We start from the raw sequence: 18496 nt of genomic DNA, 5'->3' as shown, positions 1-18496 counted from the left end.
TTTAATTTTTTTTTCGCGTTTGCTTATTTTAACCAATCAGTCCCAAGAAAGGGCGCATCAGTTAAAATTTCGAATCAATTGTACTTCTAAAACTAATTTCTCACACCAGATTTGCAAAACGTTAAACGCTTTAAAAAACCTAAAAATCTACAGGAGAAAAATCGAAGCAGAAAAATCAAATTACAATAAACAGCGACCTTTTCAATCGTTTAAGTTTAAGTTTTTAAAACGATTTTTTTCAACACAAAAGACATTCCTAAAAACAAAACAAAACAAAAACTCAATTTAACATCCCGAAAAGTCCTCAAAACTGTTCGCACCTTAACACGCTAATATTTTATTTATTCGCCAGTTTGATTGTTTTCCACAACTTCTGGCACGCCACTTCTTGGGAAACGAGTGCGAATTTTTCCACACATGCCGCCCCTCCAGGGCTGCGTCGAAACCTTTAAATTGATTTATGAATAATGCATACACTCCTCGTTTCTTTCGGAGGAAACCCCCCGAAAAAAAAACCCCGTGAAAAATTCACACTGACACCCGCCCCCTTTAAGCGCCCCCATTTTCGCAACTGCAAATGTATGCGTTTCGTCGGTCGCAAACCCCTACCCGGTCTTCTCCCACCTTAAGGCAATCCTTTATTTGCTCTCCGAAAATCGGAGGAAGGTTGGGAGGGGGCGGAAATATTTACACATTCAAATCAAGTTCCGTTGCGGCAGTAGCGCCTCACCAAGAATTTTTTACGCCTTTGCCCGAACTTTGGGGGGCGCTTGACTTAAGAAGGGGGGTGAGGGCGAGAGGGACCACTGCCGGGGAGGTGCGAAAAATCATGAATGTGTAATGTGAAATGTTTACGCTTTCTCCGGCTGTTTCTTCATCCCGCCCCGATTCGCCCCCCAAAGCGCCCCTTCCCCGAGTGCGGTTGTGTCAAATTTTCAATTTATCCTATCATTATCGTCGGTTGCGGGTGCTTTTCGGGGTTTGTGGTACAAACAAGGCTGACACGAGCGCGGATGGGGTGGGGGAAATCAGCTCACTTTCGTCAGTCAGTCAGGACGATAAGAGAAGCGACTTGTTCTTCTCGTCTGCTGGCAAGAGCTGCTCGAAAAGTTTCGAACCAGAGAGGATCAAATCTTTTCACGTGAAGATGATGAGGGCGGAGGGCGGGGACTGGGTTGAGCAAGTGCTAATCTGAGTGAAATTTAATTGCAATTTACATTTTGACAAAGTGCTTTTCCGGCTTTCTTCCACCACCCTCTCGAGGCAATTGCGCGGTAAAAGTTACAAGTATTTTGAATTTAAGCAGCTCACACCTTGCACGATTCTTGGAGAAGAAAGTGGGATTTGCTGCGACACAATTGAGTGGAGGAAATCTTGGGAGGAGGAGGGCGGGGCGGTACCCTGATTGGCAATTAGTGCCTAATTTGACGAGTAAACGAGCTTTGATTGCAATTAAATTGATGGCTGCGAAGAATGTGTGCGCAAATTGGCGTGAGCACGGTTGTGGCATCGATTTTGGTGAGGTGTCATAACCGGGTGAGCAATTTAATTACAGAATTCTTGAATAGTCACATGCCAAAAAGTTGGTTGAGACTTAGAGGACGTTAAGCATTTGAGCTTGGAATGCACGCAACATGGTTTGACAGAATACCTGACGACGTGCCTTCCAAGCTGCAGTTTTATGAAAATACAATTTTCGAATGTATGTTCTTTTCAACACTGCAGCTCAGAAGGTATACAGGCGCAACCGTCGACGTGCCTTCCGAGCAGCAATGCTATGAAACGAACTGTTTCGATCGCGCCTTTTCGATAATGTCTAGAACTCAACATGAACTTCTGAAAACCCTCACGAGTCCTTCGATGTGCCTCCCAAGCGACAACGTTACGAAAGGGACTCGATCGCGTAATTGGACAAAATATCTGTGTGAAAAGTCTACAAAATCAACGCAATTCCTTACAAGAATATCCGGAAATTTCACCCTTCATAAAACTCAATCAACACCTGCTTTTCGCGGAAGGCTCGATGCCACTCCCAGGCCAAACCAGGTCAATTGCCAACGGTTGCCACCCGCAAAATTAGGATTGTTATTTGCAGCTGATTAACTTTTAGTTGGAATATCAGAGCTTAACAAAACAACACAAAAAGTGCGTTTCGCGACCTAGAAAAAATGGTTCCAATTAAAACGTGGCATTTTTTCCGCCTCGAGAACGAGTTTCTGAAAGGTGCACTTCCGTTTTAATTGGCCACCAAGCCAAACAAACCAATCGAGCTGTGAAAAAAAAAAAACTTTCCGCGCGCGCTTTTGATGGTGGGAAATTTAATTAGAGTAATGAAATAATGCAATTAGAAATTGGATCCTTTTTTTTATTCGTCGAGTTTCCACGCGGAGAGACTTTGCTCGAAGGTAAATGTTTGAGAGTTTGATCCTTTTTTCCCCTGGCAGAAAAAGCTCCTTGATAGGTCAGGACGGCGCGTCGTCGTCGATTCTTCGATTCTGGGCGGGGGTGGTTCGGTTTCATTAAAGTCAATTTTGAGGCAATTCAAACCCACCATCGCTGGTGGGAAGTAGCTTCCAGTGCTTGTGGAAAGGCGGAAAGGGTCAGTTTCTTAAATATTTTATTTCGATCAGGTAGGTCGAAAAGGTTGTCTTGCGGGGTTTGTGGTAAAATATCGATATTATCAGCAACCAAAGGCAAGTATCGATTTCAAGCTGTTTTTCAAGGATGGTTCCTTCCTTGAAGTAACTGTTTTTTGTTGGTACATTAAATTGAGGTTTTACAAACCGCGTAAAATATTGTCAACAAGAAATCTTTACAAACAAATGTTTAATGGATTCCATTATGAATGGATCCTGAAAAGTTGAACTTTTCAGCACTTATTTTGAAAAGCAATACTTTCCAAAATTGTTTCAATTTAAACGGTGGATTGTGGACATGGACATTTCACTTATAATTCCATTTAAAGGTTTTTTCAATTGCAAAACAAATGTTGTATGGAAATCGTTGCAAAACATGATTTTTTCCACACGCCTCGTGTTAAGCTAACTCGGTGAACCTTGTTGGATAAGTGTACGACTCGTTCTGACAAAAGTCTTCTTTTTGCAACTTGTTGCATAAACTACAATTTTCAAACGGTAAAAAATATTTCAGAATAATGATTTAATTTAATACCAACTTTCTGAATAAGCTGTGAAGCTGAAACATTTTTTTTTTTCAATCAACTCAACTATTCCGGGAAGAACCCATAGCTAGCCGTATCAGTTTTCGGATTTTTGGATTTGGCCTCTCCCCTTATTTCCTCCTATAGCACACCCTTTCAACCATAACATCAGCTTTTAGGACTTGCTACCTTTTTGCCAGAGACAAATGGCGAGATATTGGGATCGAGTGAAGAGAGTAATTACAGCGGTTTGGATGACTCTAATTAATTTTTTAGATCCAGTAATGTTTAGTTAGATCCAAAATCAACTTCTGTTAAGTTCAGTCAAATCCTAGTCAAGTCCAATCAAATACAGGTCAAGTCCAGCCAAGTCAAGCCAAGTCAAGCCCAGTCAAGACCAGTTGAGATAAGTCAATTCAGTGAAGTGCAGTCAAATTCAACTCAAGTTTTGTCAAATCTAGACAAATTCAAGTCAAGTTCAGTTAAGTCCAGTCAAGTTCTGTCCAGTCAAGTCAGGTTAAGTCAAGCCAGTCCTATCATGTCTAGTAAATTCCAGTACATTTATCTCTTGTAAACTGCCCCTGATCGCATAAATGTTCGAAATCATGTGCTCTTTCAAAAGAGCCTACAACATCCAGTACTTTGTTCTAGAAATCAGGAAGAAATCCAGTTTTTTCGGGAAAACTTTACACGAAGCCTTATGTACGGGACAAACTTCAAATGCGGTTTTCTCAGCTTGCATATGGGACAGTTATGCGAACAAGGGCAGTAAATTCCGCTTTAATTCAGTCCAGTCATGTCAAGATAATTCAAGTAAATTCAGTAAAGTCCAGTCAAGTCCTCTCCACATCCAAATCAAATTCAAGTCCAGTCAGTCTGTCAGTTCAGTCAAATCCTAGTCAAGTCCAGTCAAATCAAAGTCAAATCCAAGTCTAGTCAATTCAGTGTAGTCCAGTACAATTCTAGTACAGTCAAATCCTGGTCAAGTCCAGTCCAGTCTATGATAGTCAATTCCATTATAATCCAGTTAAGACAATAGAGTTATCTTGGTGCGCATGTATTGCGTGTACGTAGACGAAGGGTTTTTAGGTTAAAATTTGTACCCTGTCATGTCTAGTCAATCCAACGAGTTCAGTAAAGTCCAGTTCTATTTATATTTTCAAATCCGATTATTTAATCGGGAAAAGATAATTTTATTTCATTTCATTAAAAAATATGATCAATTCAAAATATTCATCCGGTGGATTGCGTTTTTAAGAAAAAAAAAAGTGTTTTCTCATATAAAGTACCATGGGCCCCATGGTGGCACAAGTAAATTCTAATAATATGTAAATAAGTCCTGTTTCAAAATGTTTTACATTTATTTTACCTTTGTTTAGAATAAACTTTCGAAAAAAGTATTTTTTAATCATCTTAAAAAAATAGTATCAGGCGTTTCCATTATCACGAAAAATAAAACGATTTTATATCACCAGAGGTGAAATACAGCCTTTCTTACAAAATGATGAAACTCCGACAAATATATTGGTGCAATTATTTTTTTCAGAAACAAAATGATACCACCCAGTGAGAATTTGACCTAAAGCTTCAAATATTTTTAGGCTAAACCTCAAATTCCATTTTTTTTTAATTTCAGAGGTACATTATGGATCACAAGATATTTAAATTTAATTAAGAAAAACATATTGGATTGACATTAGGCCGATGCAAATATTTAAAAAAGTTTTTGTCCCTCGGCCCTGGCCGAGGTCAAGGGGGGGGGCAAAAAAATAAAAAAATATAAAAATTTAAATAACAAGCCATAGTCTTCACATTTAAATGAAAAAAGTGTTTTAAAAGGCATTTTACACTAGTTCAGTTGTTTTGCAATCATTAGTTTTCAAAAAATCTAAGATCTGACAAAAACAAAAATTGTATCGAAAAAAAAGATTTTGCATCGAAAATTTTCAAAAAATCTTAAGATTTTTTAATAAACCCAAACATGCTAAAAATGATTTTAAACGCAGAAGAATGTATTTTAATTTGATTTCAGCTGGTTGCACTTGAATTTTCATTGAAATTTTGAAGTTTATTGTAAAAATATTTTTTTTGCCCCCTGATTTTTCGGGCCAATTTTGAAGGGGGGGGTGACAAAAACTTTTAAAAATATTTGTACCAGCCTTATTAGAAAAAAATAAAGGGTACTCAGTCTTAAATTTTAGTCTATGGTTAACTTAAAAAATATGTATCGCTATTGCACTTTGTCGACCAATTATGAGAAGCCAGAAAGAACATTTTCACGCGTTAGCGTAAATGTGCTGGCGTTTATGCTTCGACTTGACGACTTGTCGGTCTTTCGAGCGAGAATGGGCCGGGACTTCGAATTTGATGTTCAGTATATGATTCTGTATAAAACCAAAAATTTAATGGCAAAAAATAGGGTAAAAGCTGGGTGCTGAATAGTGGTTTGCAAAACGGCCTCAATTTTGAACTGTCAAAGTGGAACCAATTTCTTGTTCGCCAAAAGTAGAGAGTATTGTTGTCGATCATTAAAAAATGAAAATGTGTGGCTTTTGGAAACTGGAGTTTAAGTCAAGAAACCTTAAGAAAGTTGAAAGCTAGATCGTCATTTTTTTATAATTATGAATGGAAGTTGATTATGAAGTCGAAGCGGTTGTATCCATCCAGAAGCTGTCTTTATTGTTCGATTCCGTTTGAAAATCTAATGGTTTAGTGAAAATCTTCTCTGTTTCTTGGATCAGCTTCGCTAGATTAGCGCTAGAAGAGCTGCAAGATTCCAAAATCAGCCAGGGAATTTATCTGCAACATCACAGAATGACACACTTGCCGCAGTTTTTCGTCACCCGTAAAAAAGAAAATGTCCTTAAAACCGATCGAAACTTGAAAACACACACAATTTTCCAGCAAAAAATGTCAAAAACTAGACAAAATAAAACACTTACTGCTGATTTTAAAACAGCTCATTTAAAAAATCAGAAAAAAGTCATGCTTGTGCTTGAACAGCCTGCTACTTTGTAGATGTAAACAAAGTGGGATCATTCGAAAATCACGTTACGCATTCTCTCTATTCATCACCCAGGGTAAAAGTAAGACGAAAAAAACTAATATGGCTATATCTCTGGAAATACATTTTGGAAAAGCTTCAAATTTTGGGCCCAAGCAGTTTATGGCGCATGTTTTCGAATGTCTTTTTGTTTGAAACTGAATTCTTTTAATTTGACAGTGTTATCTGTAAAATAGTCAAAAAAAATACCTCTAAAAATGGCTTTGACCACATTTACTGGTCGAAAATTGTGAATCGAAAAATTAAATGTTCGTCTCCGACCCCACGGCTACAGATCAAATGTTTAAGAGCGGATACAGACATCGCTCATGTATTTCAGTAAAAGAGCTCTCAAAAATCAGACTTTGAGTTCCGGGTTTCGGGCGAAAGAGCGCATCTAAACCTTCAATTTAGTAATTGGATTTTTTCCTGGGACGAATCCTCGCCGTCTACGATTTTTTAAAGATTTCTGAGAAAAGCGTTTTTCCAAAAGCAAACCTTAAACCTTTCTTTTGTAAGAAAGGCAAAATCTGAAAAACGCAATTTTCACCGATAGAACATTTTGAATCGAACATATTCTTAACCAGGAATGTTTTGCTTCCGCAATACCGCGATTTTAGGCTTGATCAATACCACTCCAGTCACCGTAAACAAGGGCAAACAACGTCTCGACGATCTTAAAGCGTCACGCGTTCCACTACATTTTGTTACACAACCCAGAAACACAACAAAAACACTTCTCGGTTTACATTTTAAATTAAATCTAGTTAGCGTTACGAAATTAAACTTCAAAAGCGCGCTGCTCTCCCTGTTTCCCAGTTTTTTACCAAAAAGGCCCCCAGCCATTATGGGGGCGCGCTGCTGTATGTGTGCGCGTGTGCAAGTGTGCTGTTTGGTGCTAATTACATTTAATCACGACATTATAACCCAGGATGGTGGCGTCGCGCCGAAAGGGGTTGTAGTTGTCATTAAAGGCGCGCGCAAGAAATGGTCCCGACGACGAGTTTTTTTTGTGTGGTTCTACGCGCCTGAAGGTATGTTGAGCACTTTGGGAGCGGGATTCAATTTAATTTGTAACTACATGGTGGTAGAGGCGGCACGGTTGTACTACGAGGCTTTTGCGGTGTGGTTTAATTAGTGGGACACGATGTGGATTCGAGAAAATGCTGGTTTTAGAAGGATATTCTTGGAAAAATAGGGGTTTGTTCTAAGTTGAATTGAATTGCATACCACTAGAATTTTAGATACATACTTTTGAGACTTGCCAAATTGTACTATTCAAAATTTTATACAATGTCAGCTGTCAAAAGTTGTAACTGTACCACAGCTCCGATTACTCTGCCCAACTGTACCACTTGATCCAGCGATAAGACACCATTTGGGCACCAAGTTTCAAATGACGTCTGGTCACAACAAATTTAACCCTAATTCTTGCCAACCTCAACAAAACCGACCCCGGCACTTTACAAGTGCTTACCATGGCAAAAAGCAGCTTGTTTAACCTCCAACACGAGACGTTTTATCGTTCCAGTTTTAGTACCCTCAAACCTACAATGTAGTCCGTTGGTTCAGCAAAACCCTTTCGGACGACCAGCTGCATCCACAGCATCATCCACAGCTGTGGCACACTACTTAAAAAGCTTCTTCCCAGAGCAACATCATCCCTGTGTATAAGCGCGCTGCTACCAGAGAGATTACGATGTTTACCTTGTTTATGACGTTCGCTCCCACCCGCGTATAAATAATTAAATTTAAAATTATGTTTGTGATTATCGCGTGTGCGCCTCCCTCCCCCTTGCCCACAACCCAACAAAGAAACCCACAAGGCTGTCACTTTAAAATGCATTGCCTGAAGAGAAAAAAAACCTTCCTTCAAGTGTGTTATTGTGGCCACACACTTCGTTTCTAACCTCACTTTTTATAGGCTTTTAAAAATCGCTTTTCATAAAACCCAGAACAGGCTACCTTTTATTCGGCTGTGCGATCGAGTGTCAAACCGCCCGGGGTCGTTAAATTCAATAATTCACTCTCCGCCTGCGAGGTAGGCTGTCCGCATCGCACCAGACACACACACACACACACAGGTGAAATTTGGCGTAGCCCCAAAACGAGGGTTGCCATAGTAAAACTTTTTTTACGACTCCCCACATGTGAGCATGGCCTGTCAAGACACGAGAGTTTCTCGGGTTAAGGACGAACCCTTTTTCGGCAGGAAGATGGAACGATTAAAAATTAAGCCAAAGTCGGCATCTTTTCTTCGAGGTGAAGCGACAGGGTGAGATAAAGACCTGAAACTTGGAGACATCTAATTAGGATACGGGCTCTAATATGTGTGTGTGTATTTATGTGAGCAAGTTGTAAAACCAATTATGAGCCCTTTTGAATCATTAATTTGCTGTGGGAAATAATCTAGATTGATAGCCCAGCGTGATGGGAATTTTGATTTTTGAACGTGTTATTTTATAACTCAATTTTGAGGTTAGGATATCAATGCTGAAACGATGATGCTCTCGAAATTAACTGCGTAAAAGTTTTAAAGATGTAATGCAGTATAATTGGGATTTTGTCACTTTTTGGTACAATTCCATGTTTATAATTCAATAATATTATAGTCAATCATTATTTGTTAGAGGCATTTCAACCTGGAATCTTTTACCTTCAAATTTCAAAACAAGTATGTTTATACCTTGTTTCAAGCGCAAACTTCTGGCCGAACTCAACAACCCGAATCAGTGATACATTTGAGAAAATGTGTAGTAAATTTGAGAAAATTAAGTTAGGTGAAATTGAATTACTCCTTTACTAAGTGAAGTCCCGCCACAATGTAATGAAATAAAAGGCACGTGCCTTATATTACATGGTTGTTACAATGGTTTAACAAATACTTTCCCAGAAGTTAATAATTTCTAAACCTCGTGATTTAGAGAAACGCATATTCTTAAACAGTTCCATGCTGCAAGGAAACAATCGTAGTTGAAGTGATTCGTACTCTCATTTTGTTCTGTGTTCTTGATTGTGGTTTATACCCAGACAACAGATTTCTTGAACTTTAACTGCACGACATTCTAAAAAGAATACTTTTCTTGGATAGTTTTTATCACAAATCCAAAAGATTACATTTCACCGTGTTATTTTCCGTCGAATCATAAAAAAGGGGAAAGGGATACCTTCAAACTAACTGATAAACTATATAAAGAGCGGATCTTCTAGGATGTTCTGTAATGGAAGTATCACTTAGATTCTATACCAAAAAAAATGTACCTTTTTGCACAAAAAAAAAGTTAATTTTCAAATAATTTATTTTTTTAAAGTGCAACACATTATTACCAAAGTAAAAACACACAACATGCTTAAAATTTTAAGTTGTAAATTTCGATCTTTTTCATATAGTTTTACCTGAATTAATATGTTAAAAAAATCACATAAATTAGACCAAAAATATCGTCTCGCTGATGAATTTTTTCCTAGTTTCTCATGTAAAATCGCACATTTTGGACAGGTTTTTTTGTCATCAAAATTGCAATATTTAATCAGAAACTTCTGAAGATTTAATCTTATTATCTTTTTTGATCATCCGAAGGCTTTGGATTTCACTTCAGATAATGGAACCATATTTTTTTTTTCGTTGGCTTATTTATGATTTTCGAGCATAAGTATGACCTTTAAACTACGCTAAAAAGATTGAGAATTTTTAAAGTCCAAAATGGTGACGATAAAATATTAAAAAAAAACGCATTTTGTAATTTAACAGGCAATCAATTGTTCAAATTTGTCTGAAATGGGTTGCAAAATTAGAATTTCTTTTCAGTTCATTTAATTTTTACACAATAATTTATGTAAAATTACATGATTTAAATGTAAACCTTCAAATTGTCAGTGAATCACGCATTGAAACAGGAAAACAATTTCATGGAATTATTTCACTTTCCCAACAGGGTAGGAGAACAATTCTCTGTGACTTTGAACAACAGCTATTTTTGGCATTTTTTTTTATTTTGGATGAAATTTTGTGTTTACTTTTTCTATGACTAAAGAAGTCATTTTGCATCCTAACAAAATTGTATTGTATTTTCCAATCTCTCGAATTTTTAAAATACTTTTAATCTTTGCAAATCCAGCTCTTACATTAGAAATGGTCCAATAAATGAAAAAAAAATTGGAAGATGGCCAAGCTTGGTAAAAAAGTCTCGAGTTGCATTATTAATTTGATTTTGGTTAACCGTGGTAAATTTTCTTGGAATAATTCGTTGGCGTCGAAATGTCGATTTAGTTCAAAACATTTCAAGAAAATTTACCGCAGCTAACCAAAATCAAATTAGCAATGCAACTACAATATAAAAAAAAACAATTTTTGAAAAGAACTTTTTGTTTGTAAATTTGCTATTCAATCTAAACATAAAGTCAAATTAAATTTCGAAATTTTTAGACGTTTGCAAAACCCACGTTTTATTTCGAAATATTGGCATCATTGCAAAAATATATAACATATTTTAAAAATGGTTGCTTTGCTTACTTTCTCTGCAATTCAATTTTGTTTGTGAAAAGTAACACTTAATTTTTTAAGTGTTTTTTAGATTGTAAATATTTTTTTAAAATTTTCTAAGAAATACCTACAACTTGGCTGAAGAGTCATCCATTCTCAAGATACAAATTTTTGTAAATTTAAATTAGAGACTTGTAAGGACGACCCAATGATGATGTTTTTTTTCGAAAAGGTAGGTAAAAACTAAGTTAATTTTTAACTGCACCGCTTTACATTTACAATTCGAGCCTAACATTTCAAAAGGGCACATAACTTTTGTGAACGATAGTGTATCCCTTTCAAAAAAAAATAAATAAAATAAGAAAAAAAATAAAGTTGTCCAAATTTAGCTAGCACAGCAACTTTTTGGTTCCTTATAGGGTCCTTAACAACTCCTCAAAGATTGGTAACGATTGGTTAAGTCCCCACTTTGCGCAAAGCGATTCAATTTTCCATACAAATTTGTATGGGAAAAATCTTGTTTTTGAGTTAAGATATTTAAAAAATCCACGGTTTGCGCTATATCAAAACCGGTTTTAGTATAGCGTGAAACTTGCATTTTTTAAACATCAAAATTCAAAAAAAAATTTCCATGCAAATTTGTATGGAAAATTAAATCGCTTTGCGCAAAGTGAGGACTAAACCAATCGTTCCCAAACTTTGGGGAGTTGTTTAGAACCCCAAAAGGAACTAAAATAATGCTGTGCTGGAAAATCGATTTTGATATTACACCCTAAAGGGACACACTCTTGCTTAAAAAAGTTATGTGCCCTAATGAAATGGCAAGCACGAATTGTGCAGTAGTAATCGTGATGGATTTATTTTCTACTCTATTCTCTATTGCTGGCTGAGATTCCTTCCCAGACAGGCGATTTCTTAATCCATTAAAATCGTCCGCACGGATACCGTCTAAACAAAATTTATTAAGTACTCACAACGTGCTAGCGCCCCTTTTAAATTTCAATATCTTGTCCCCACCCCCTCAAAACGTCTTCTTTCTTTGATAAAGTTACCAGCCTCATGGCTTTGTTGATGTTTTTTTTCTCCCTTCTTACCGGAATAAAGGAGGACACTCTTTCAAGCTCGCTTACCTGCAAAGAAAGGAAAAAAACGCGTTAATAATAATTTACAAGAGGGGTTGTTGCTTTTTTTTGGCACACTTTTTTTTCTTCCTTTGAGATATGGACTTTTATTTTTCCGAGGGTGCACACCCCCCGAACGCCGCGTGCCAGCCAGTCTAGATTTTTGCCGATTAGAAGACTTGGTGCTCTTGGTGAAAATTGTTTTCCACATAATCTTCCCCCCCTGAAACAAACACGCCGAGATGAGAAAGTTTTGCCGCCGCCTCCCAGGAAAATTTAATTTGAAATTGTATTTTTGAAATATTAAAATACTTTTCGCGCAAGCCAGGGAGACAACGGCGCGCAATCACATCTCGGGCGTACATGTGCTGCTGGTTGTATATATTTGTCTTGGCGGTGGAAAATGTTGACTTCGGGAGTAAGTTCTGTCTGTGTACGGTGCACAGAAGATGGGGCAGGTTTGGAATACTTTTTCCATCCGCGATCCGCGAACATTAATTTTGCGTTAAAGCATGTCTATCAAAATAATAACTCCACGTTTTGAAGCGGGGAAGGAGGGCAGGAATTTGTTCAAACTAACTTGTAAAGGGGTGCTTTGCAGAGTATCGTTTTGATATTTGACAGAACGCAACACGACAGTAATGTGATGAATTTAATTTGGCGCGAACATGCGACATGGGCCCGTGCGCAGTTGTAAAGTTATGGAATTTTTCCGACTGTCAAAAGTGAAATTTTTCACCGGGTTTTAGCCCGGTTATGAATTAGAAGCGTGGAATGTTTGCGTTACATCGTTATGCTTGATTGGCGTAACCTAAGTAGTCTAAGTTGATGGATGTGGAATTTGGAATGTTTAATTATGAAATATCGCTTTTAACCAACTGTACCGGCAATTCACGAAACTGAATCAAATTTAAACGAACCGTAACACCCGTCAACCAAAACATCACACCAAATCAATTTTAAACTAACCATACCATCAATCTGCAATGTCAATCTACAAACGTAATGATAGTACTGTTTTAGGTACAAACTTATTTGGTGATGCGTTGGAGAATTTCTCTTGTCTTCTTTTTGAGAGGACAAGGGAAATTCCCCACGGTTTGACGGTTCTATCCTACGTGTCTGGAAATCAAACAAAAGAAAGAAAAAAAATGTAGTTGGAAAGCGACAAAGCTACCAGCTCATTGAACCCTTTCCACGATCTACACTGTACCAGCAGTTCAAACTGCACACTTTCTGGAACCCATCGAACGTTTCCCAGTTCCCGAGAACCTACCGCACCCTTTGAAGTTCACCAACCCAACGCGGCTTATCGGAAATTCCTGGCAACCTGTCTCCCCGGAGAGAACCTGGGGAACACACACCAGCTGTTGGTGACACATTTTGCAACTGTCACACTAGTCTCCGCGCTAATAGTTGCAACCGGTGCGGTGCGTTTTCTATCGAATCAATAAATCAATCATTATTTATTCATCGCCAAACGTACTAATTTACATATTTATGGGCTGAAATTTACGATGACACCCTGTGCCGGTGCCCCCCCCCGGTTCGCGACACCCGCGGGATTGATATCTCTATACCCGTGTATTTGTTTGTAACGTATATTTTCTAGCTTTTTTTTCCTCGACATACATGTATTTCGCTCTCTTTACTCACATTGCAACAATGTCATTTCGATCGGTATCGGTGACGCGATGTTGAGTGCTGCAAACACAAACACACACACATGGGGAGAGGGTTGGAGTCGGAAATTAAAGTCCCACGGGGATCAGCGGGAGCGGCCGGAAAATGATACAGTGCAGTGACAGTGTTGAAGGACAGTTGGAGCTGCCTGGATAGTTGGGAGGAAAGAGGTACATAGAGTCTTTCACAGTTGGGACATTCTCATGATTAGTGCTGGCAAGACTGAAAACGGAGAGAGACTTTGCATCATCAAGGGTACGGAAATAAGGTGTTATCTGTACAGTCATTTGAAACATTTAAAAAATACTGTATAAGCTGAGTGATTAGTTTAGAATAGTTGTACTTCACGTGGAGACGGTGATTTCAGCGGTTTGCAGACTAGGTTTGGTGTTGGTTATCCAGGTTCAAATTGCCTAGGAATTGATAATTGGGGAATAGAACTCCACTTGAACCAGATTCTCAACACCATGGCAACCGTCCATTCCGGCCTCTCGCATCTCAACCGCAGACCAAGGGTAGGGGATTTGGAATACGGTATTTTTTGATGGTCGACTTTTTCAACAGGATGAGGGAAAATTTCCACTGCATCCTCAAGTAAGTTACGCTTGGAGTTAGACGGTTTTTGGGAAGTTGAATGATCTAGTGATAACGACAGTTCGCATTCAACTACACGCAAACCTGGCGCTTATCAGACAGATCTCTGATAATCGTCTATCAGAGATTCTCTGATAAACTTTTTGGATTGAGTTCATCCAAGTAAACAACTTTAACGCACACATGAGCACAACATTGTATCGTACACGAGAATTCACTCCTAATTCATCCAAAGATCGTTGCGCCCCAAGTGGCGGTTATCGGCATAAGCCGTCATCTCAGACGGGGAGCATTCAGCGATTATGTGAAATGGGGCATACAAAAACTACGCTACCCAATTAATAAATTTCGATAAATTTCGAAAAATTGTTTTAAAGTAGTTTAAAAGTAGTTTAATTGTTTTAAAATAGTCTAATTGTTTTAAAATAGTTTATTTTCTTAGTAGTCAAATAGTTGCTTATTTGTCAAATTGTAAAATTGTCAAATTGTCAAATTGACATTCCTATGCAGGTAGGACTTTTTGAAAATTTAATTTTGACATTTTGACATTTTGACATTTTGACATTTTGACATTTTGACATTTTGACATTTTGACATTTTGACATTTTGACATTTTGACATTTTGACATTTTGACATTTTGACATTTTGACATTTAGTCATTTTGACATTTTGACATTTTGACATTTTGACATTTTGACATTTTGACATTTTGACATTTTGACATTTTGACATTTTGACATTTTGACATTTTGACATTTAGTCATTTTGACATTTTGACATTTTGACATTTTGACATTTTGACATTTTGACATTTTGACATTTTGACATTTAGTCATTTTGACATTTTGACATTTTGACATTTTGACATTTTGACATTTTGACATTTTGACATTTTGACATTTTGACATTTTGACATTTTGACATTTTGACATTTTGACATTTTGACATTTTGACATTTTGACATTTTGACATTTTGACATTTTGACATTTTGACATTTTGACATTTTGACATTTTGACATTTTGACATTTTGACATTTTGACATTTTGACATTTTGACATTTTGACATTTTGACATTTTGACATTTTGACATTTTGACATTTTGACATTTTGACATTTTGACATTTTGACATTTTGACATTTTGACATTTTGACATTTTGACATTTTGACATTTTGACATTTTGACATTTTGACATTTTGACATTTTGACATTTCTCGGATTAGTTTTATTTAAAAAAAACATTTATGGGCGCGTTGTATATGATTGACCCAATCCTTGATAACATATGTCCGTCATATGTGTACGGCCCCTAGCTAGAAACTGTCATCGGCCTTAGAAGATCGTTTGTGATGGTGTGGTTTCGTAGATAATTATGACAAAAATGGATTTCAATTAGGTTTTCGTGCATTATTTGACCAAAATAGGATACAAAAATTTCTATGAACAGGTAAGTAACAAAAAAAAAAATATTGAAAGCTTATGCCCATGTTTCGAAAACAAACCATTTAAAGGATGATTTGTGAATGTTCTTTTTTCTTCTTCCGTAGGTTATGGCCGGACGATGACCCTCCCCAGCCCTAGATGTTCCAGTTTTCCGGAAAGGCGGCGAAAGACGAACAACCATCTCAGGAATCAGGAGGACTGTTGGAGAAAAGCAAGCAGGTCCAAATCCAAATAGTGATAGCGCCGGATCACAACTGTTCTCGCGGGAACTCGTTTATTCTGGATGGGCATGGATCGAAAAAGCAAGCTTGGACGATGGCCGTTTGCTGTCATTATTTTAAATTGTGAATTTAGTGTTGTTTTGATTTTTAAAACAAATTAAATGTTGCTGTTTTGATTTTTGAAATGTGCGTGTTGGTTTGAACAAATTATTTGAAATGACCGTGCAAGCCGGTACGAATGCAAAAGAGCCGACGACAGCGCTGTCCAAGCGGTGGGATTTGGAACTAAAGTTCATTCTGCACGTACACTAACACAATCAAGAAACACGGCGAACGGGAGTGCACAATACATAGAGAGAAACGTCAAAACTGGGTCGAATGAATTTGACTGATTTTGACGGAGATTTCTGATAAAGATTTGACGGAGAATTCTCTGATAGAGACGCTCTATCAGAGAATTTCTGATAAATAAACGGAGAATTTCGGTAGATTTGACCGAAGTCTGGTTTGCGTGTATACCAGATTATGTCCTCCAAAGGACAGGGAATGAACTCCGCTGTGAGCTTCATGTTTTTAATTCATTTCAAAACTCAATGAGTCCAGGAGCTCAAACCCAGGATCTTCACAATTTCAACACAAATCAATGTTGTAATTCCCTTCAAATTTCCCGGAAAATCCATCAAACCATTATCTTTTTTTTTTTTTTTTTTTAATTAAATATACTTTATTGAATCTTTCTTATAATAATTACATTTGGTTTACATAATAAGTGGTCAGCTGTGGCTCTTCAGCTTTAGTTTGCTTTTCGTGATTTAAACACTGTTTATTTTCATAACTTTAAAAGTATATGATTTATCATTTTTGTAACACTAGGTACAATGAGGAAAAAAAAATGTCAAGAAAACATAACCTAACCTAAAACTAACATAATCTTACCATAAACTAAACCAATCCTTGAATCAAGGGGTATTCAGATATAGCACATTTTTCCCTGAATTTCAAACATTTTTCTTGAATCTTCTGATCCAACATTTTAACTTCTGCTAATTCATGAACCTCACTTGATCTTGTCCAGCCAGGAACATTCAAAACCATTTTGAGTACCTTATTTTGGACACGCTGGAGCTTCAATTTATGAGTTCTAGCGCAACACTCCCAAACAGGTACTGCATACTCAATAACGGGGTAAATTATTTGTTTGTAAACTGCTAACTTATTTTTCAAAGATAGCTTTGATTTTCTGTTAATTAAAGGATACAAACACCTGATGAGAATGCTGCACTTGTTCAATATTTTATCTACATGCTGCCGAAACAAAAGTTTCGAGTCAAGTATGAGACCTAAATAGACAACTTCCTTTGACCAGGGTATCGAAACATCATTCATTTTAATCAAAACATCATCCTTTGGGACAAATCTGGCTGATTTGGAAAGTGGAAAAATGATGGTTTGAGTTTTGGCTGCATTTATGCGAATTTTCCAGTCGCCAAAGTATTCGGAAAGAACGTCAAGACCCTTCTGAAGACGGCCAACTAAATATCTGGTTATTTTACCCTTATAAATAACGGCAGTGTCATCAGCAAAAAGTGACAACACACCATTACCAGGAAGAGTAGGCAAATCAGATGTAAAAATATTGTACAGAAGTGGTCCAAGAATACTTCCTTGGGGAACCCCCGCATCAATGTTGAATAATCCAGAAGCAATCCCATTCAGAAAAACCCTGAACGATCTCTCCGAAAGATAGTGCTGGATAATTTTGATAAGATACATTGGAAAACCGTATAAATACAGTTTATGTATCAAACCATCATGCCAGACATTGTCAAAAGCCTTCTCAACATCCAACAAAGCCATAGCAGTTGATTTAGACTCAAGCTTGTTCTGCTTGATTATTTTAGTTACTCTCGTAAGCTGATGAGCAGTATTATGTCCCTTGCGGAAGCCAAACTGCTCATTCAAAATTATATTATTATCGTTGGTAAAATCCAAAAGCCTTGAATAGATGACCTTCTCAAAGAGTTTGGAAAGACTACTCAAAAGACTAATGGGACGATAACTTGTTGGCGACGTTGGATCTTTTTGAGGCTTCAAAATTGGTATGACTTTGCCCAGCTTCCAATTGGTAGGGAAGTAACCAAGTTGCAAACATTTATTGAAAATATTGGCTAGATGTTGAAAGAACTGATCACTCTGTTTTTTCAACACCAGATTAAAAATGTTATCAAAGCCAGGAGCTTTCATATTTTGCATTTGTTTTACTGCAACTTTGACTTCCTCACCAGAAACATGGGAATCTGCTGGAAATTCAAAGGTAGAGTTATTAATTGTTGAAATACTATTGGCAACTGATGTTTCTTTACGGCTGGTCATGGAAGCGCCAAGATTATGAGAACTAACAAAATGAAGCCCAAGTGCATTTGCCTTTTCCTCAGATGTAATCAAAGGAGAATCCTCAACAATAAGAGGAGGAATAGGCTTTGGTTTGTTTTTAAGAACTTTTGAAAGTTTCCAAAATGGTTTTGAATAATTCCCAAGCTGGCTTACATGTTTTGAAAATTCTTGATTTCTGATAGTGTCAAGTCGGTCTTGTATGATTTTGTTCAAATTGTTCACAGAAATCTTTTTGTCATAGTCCCCAGTCCGTTGATATTGTCTCCTATAAACATTCCTAAGTCTAATCAAGTGTTTAGTATCTACGTCAATATCAGTTACCTTAAAATTAACAGGAACCTCCCGAACGTTG

General features: G+C 37.2%; 1 protein-coding gene and 1 long non-coding RNA gene across 3 annotated transcripts in view; one reads left to right on the top strand and one right to left on the bottom strand.

The window, feature by feature from the left end:
* LOC120416206 (polypyrimidine tract-binding protein 2) overlaps nt 1–18496 on the bottom strand; it is a 325004-nt gene that overhangs the window by 239442 nt on the left and 67066 nt on the right. The gene's annotated exons all lie outside the window — the stretch shown is intronic.
* Nucleotides 15255–18250, top strand: LOC128092429 (uncharacterized). The gene is made up of 2 exons (XR_008211766.1): nt 15255–15533; nt 15634–18250. It is a non-coding gene; the product is annotated as an uncharacterized LOC128092429 (long non-coding RNA).

Source organism: Culex pipiens, chromosome 1, assembly GCF_016801865.2.
Source record: "Culex pipiens pallens isolate TS chromosome 1, TS_CPP_V2, whole genome shotgun sequence".
NCBI classification, from domain to species: Eukaryota; Metazoa; Arthropoda; class Insecta; order Diptera; family Culicidae; genus Culex; species Culex pipiens.
The sequence above is the reverse complement of the archived record's forward strand: the minus strand, read 5'-3'. Positions and strand labels throughout refer to the sequence as shown.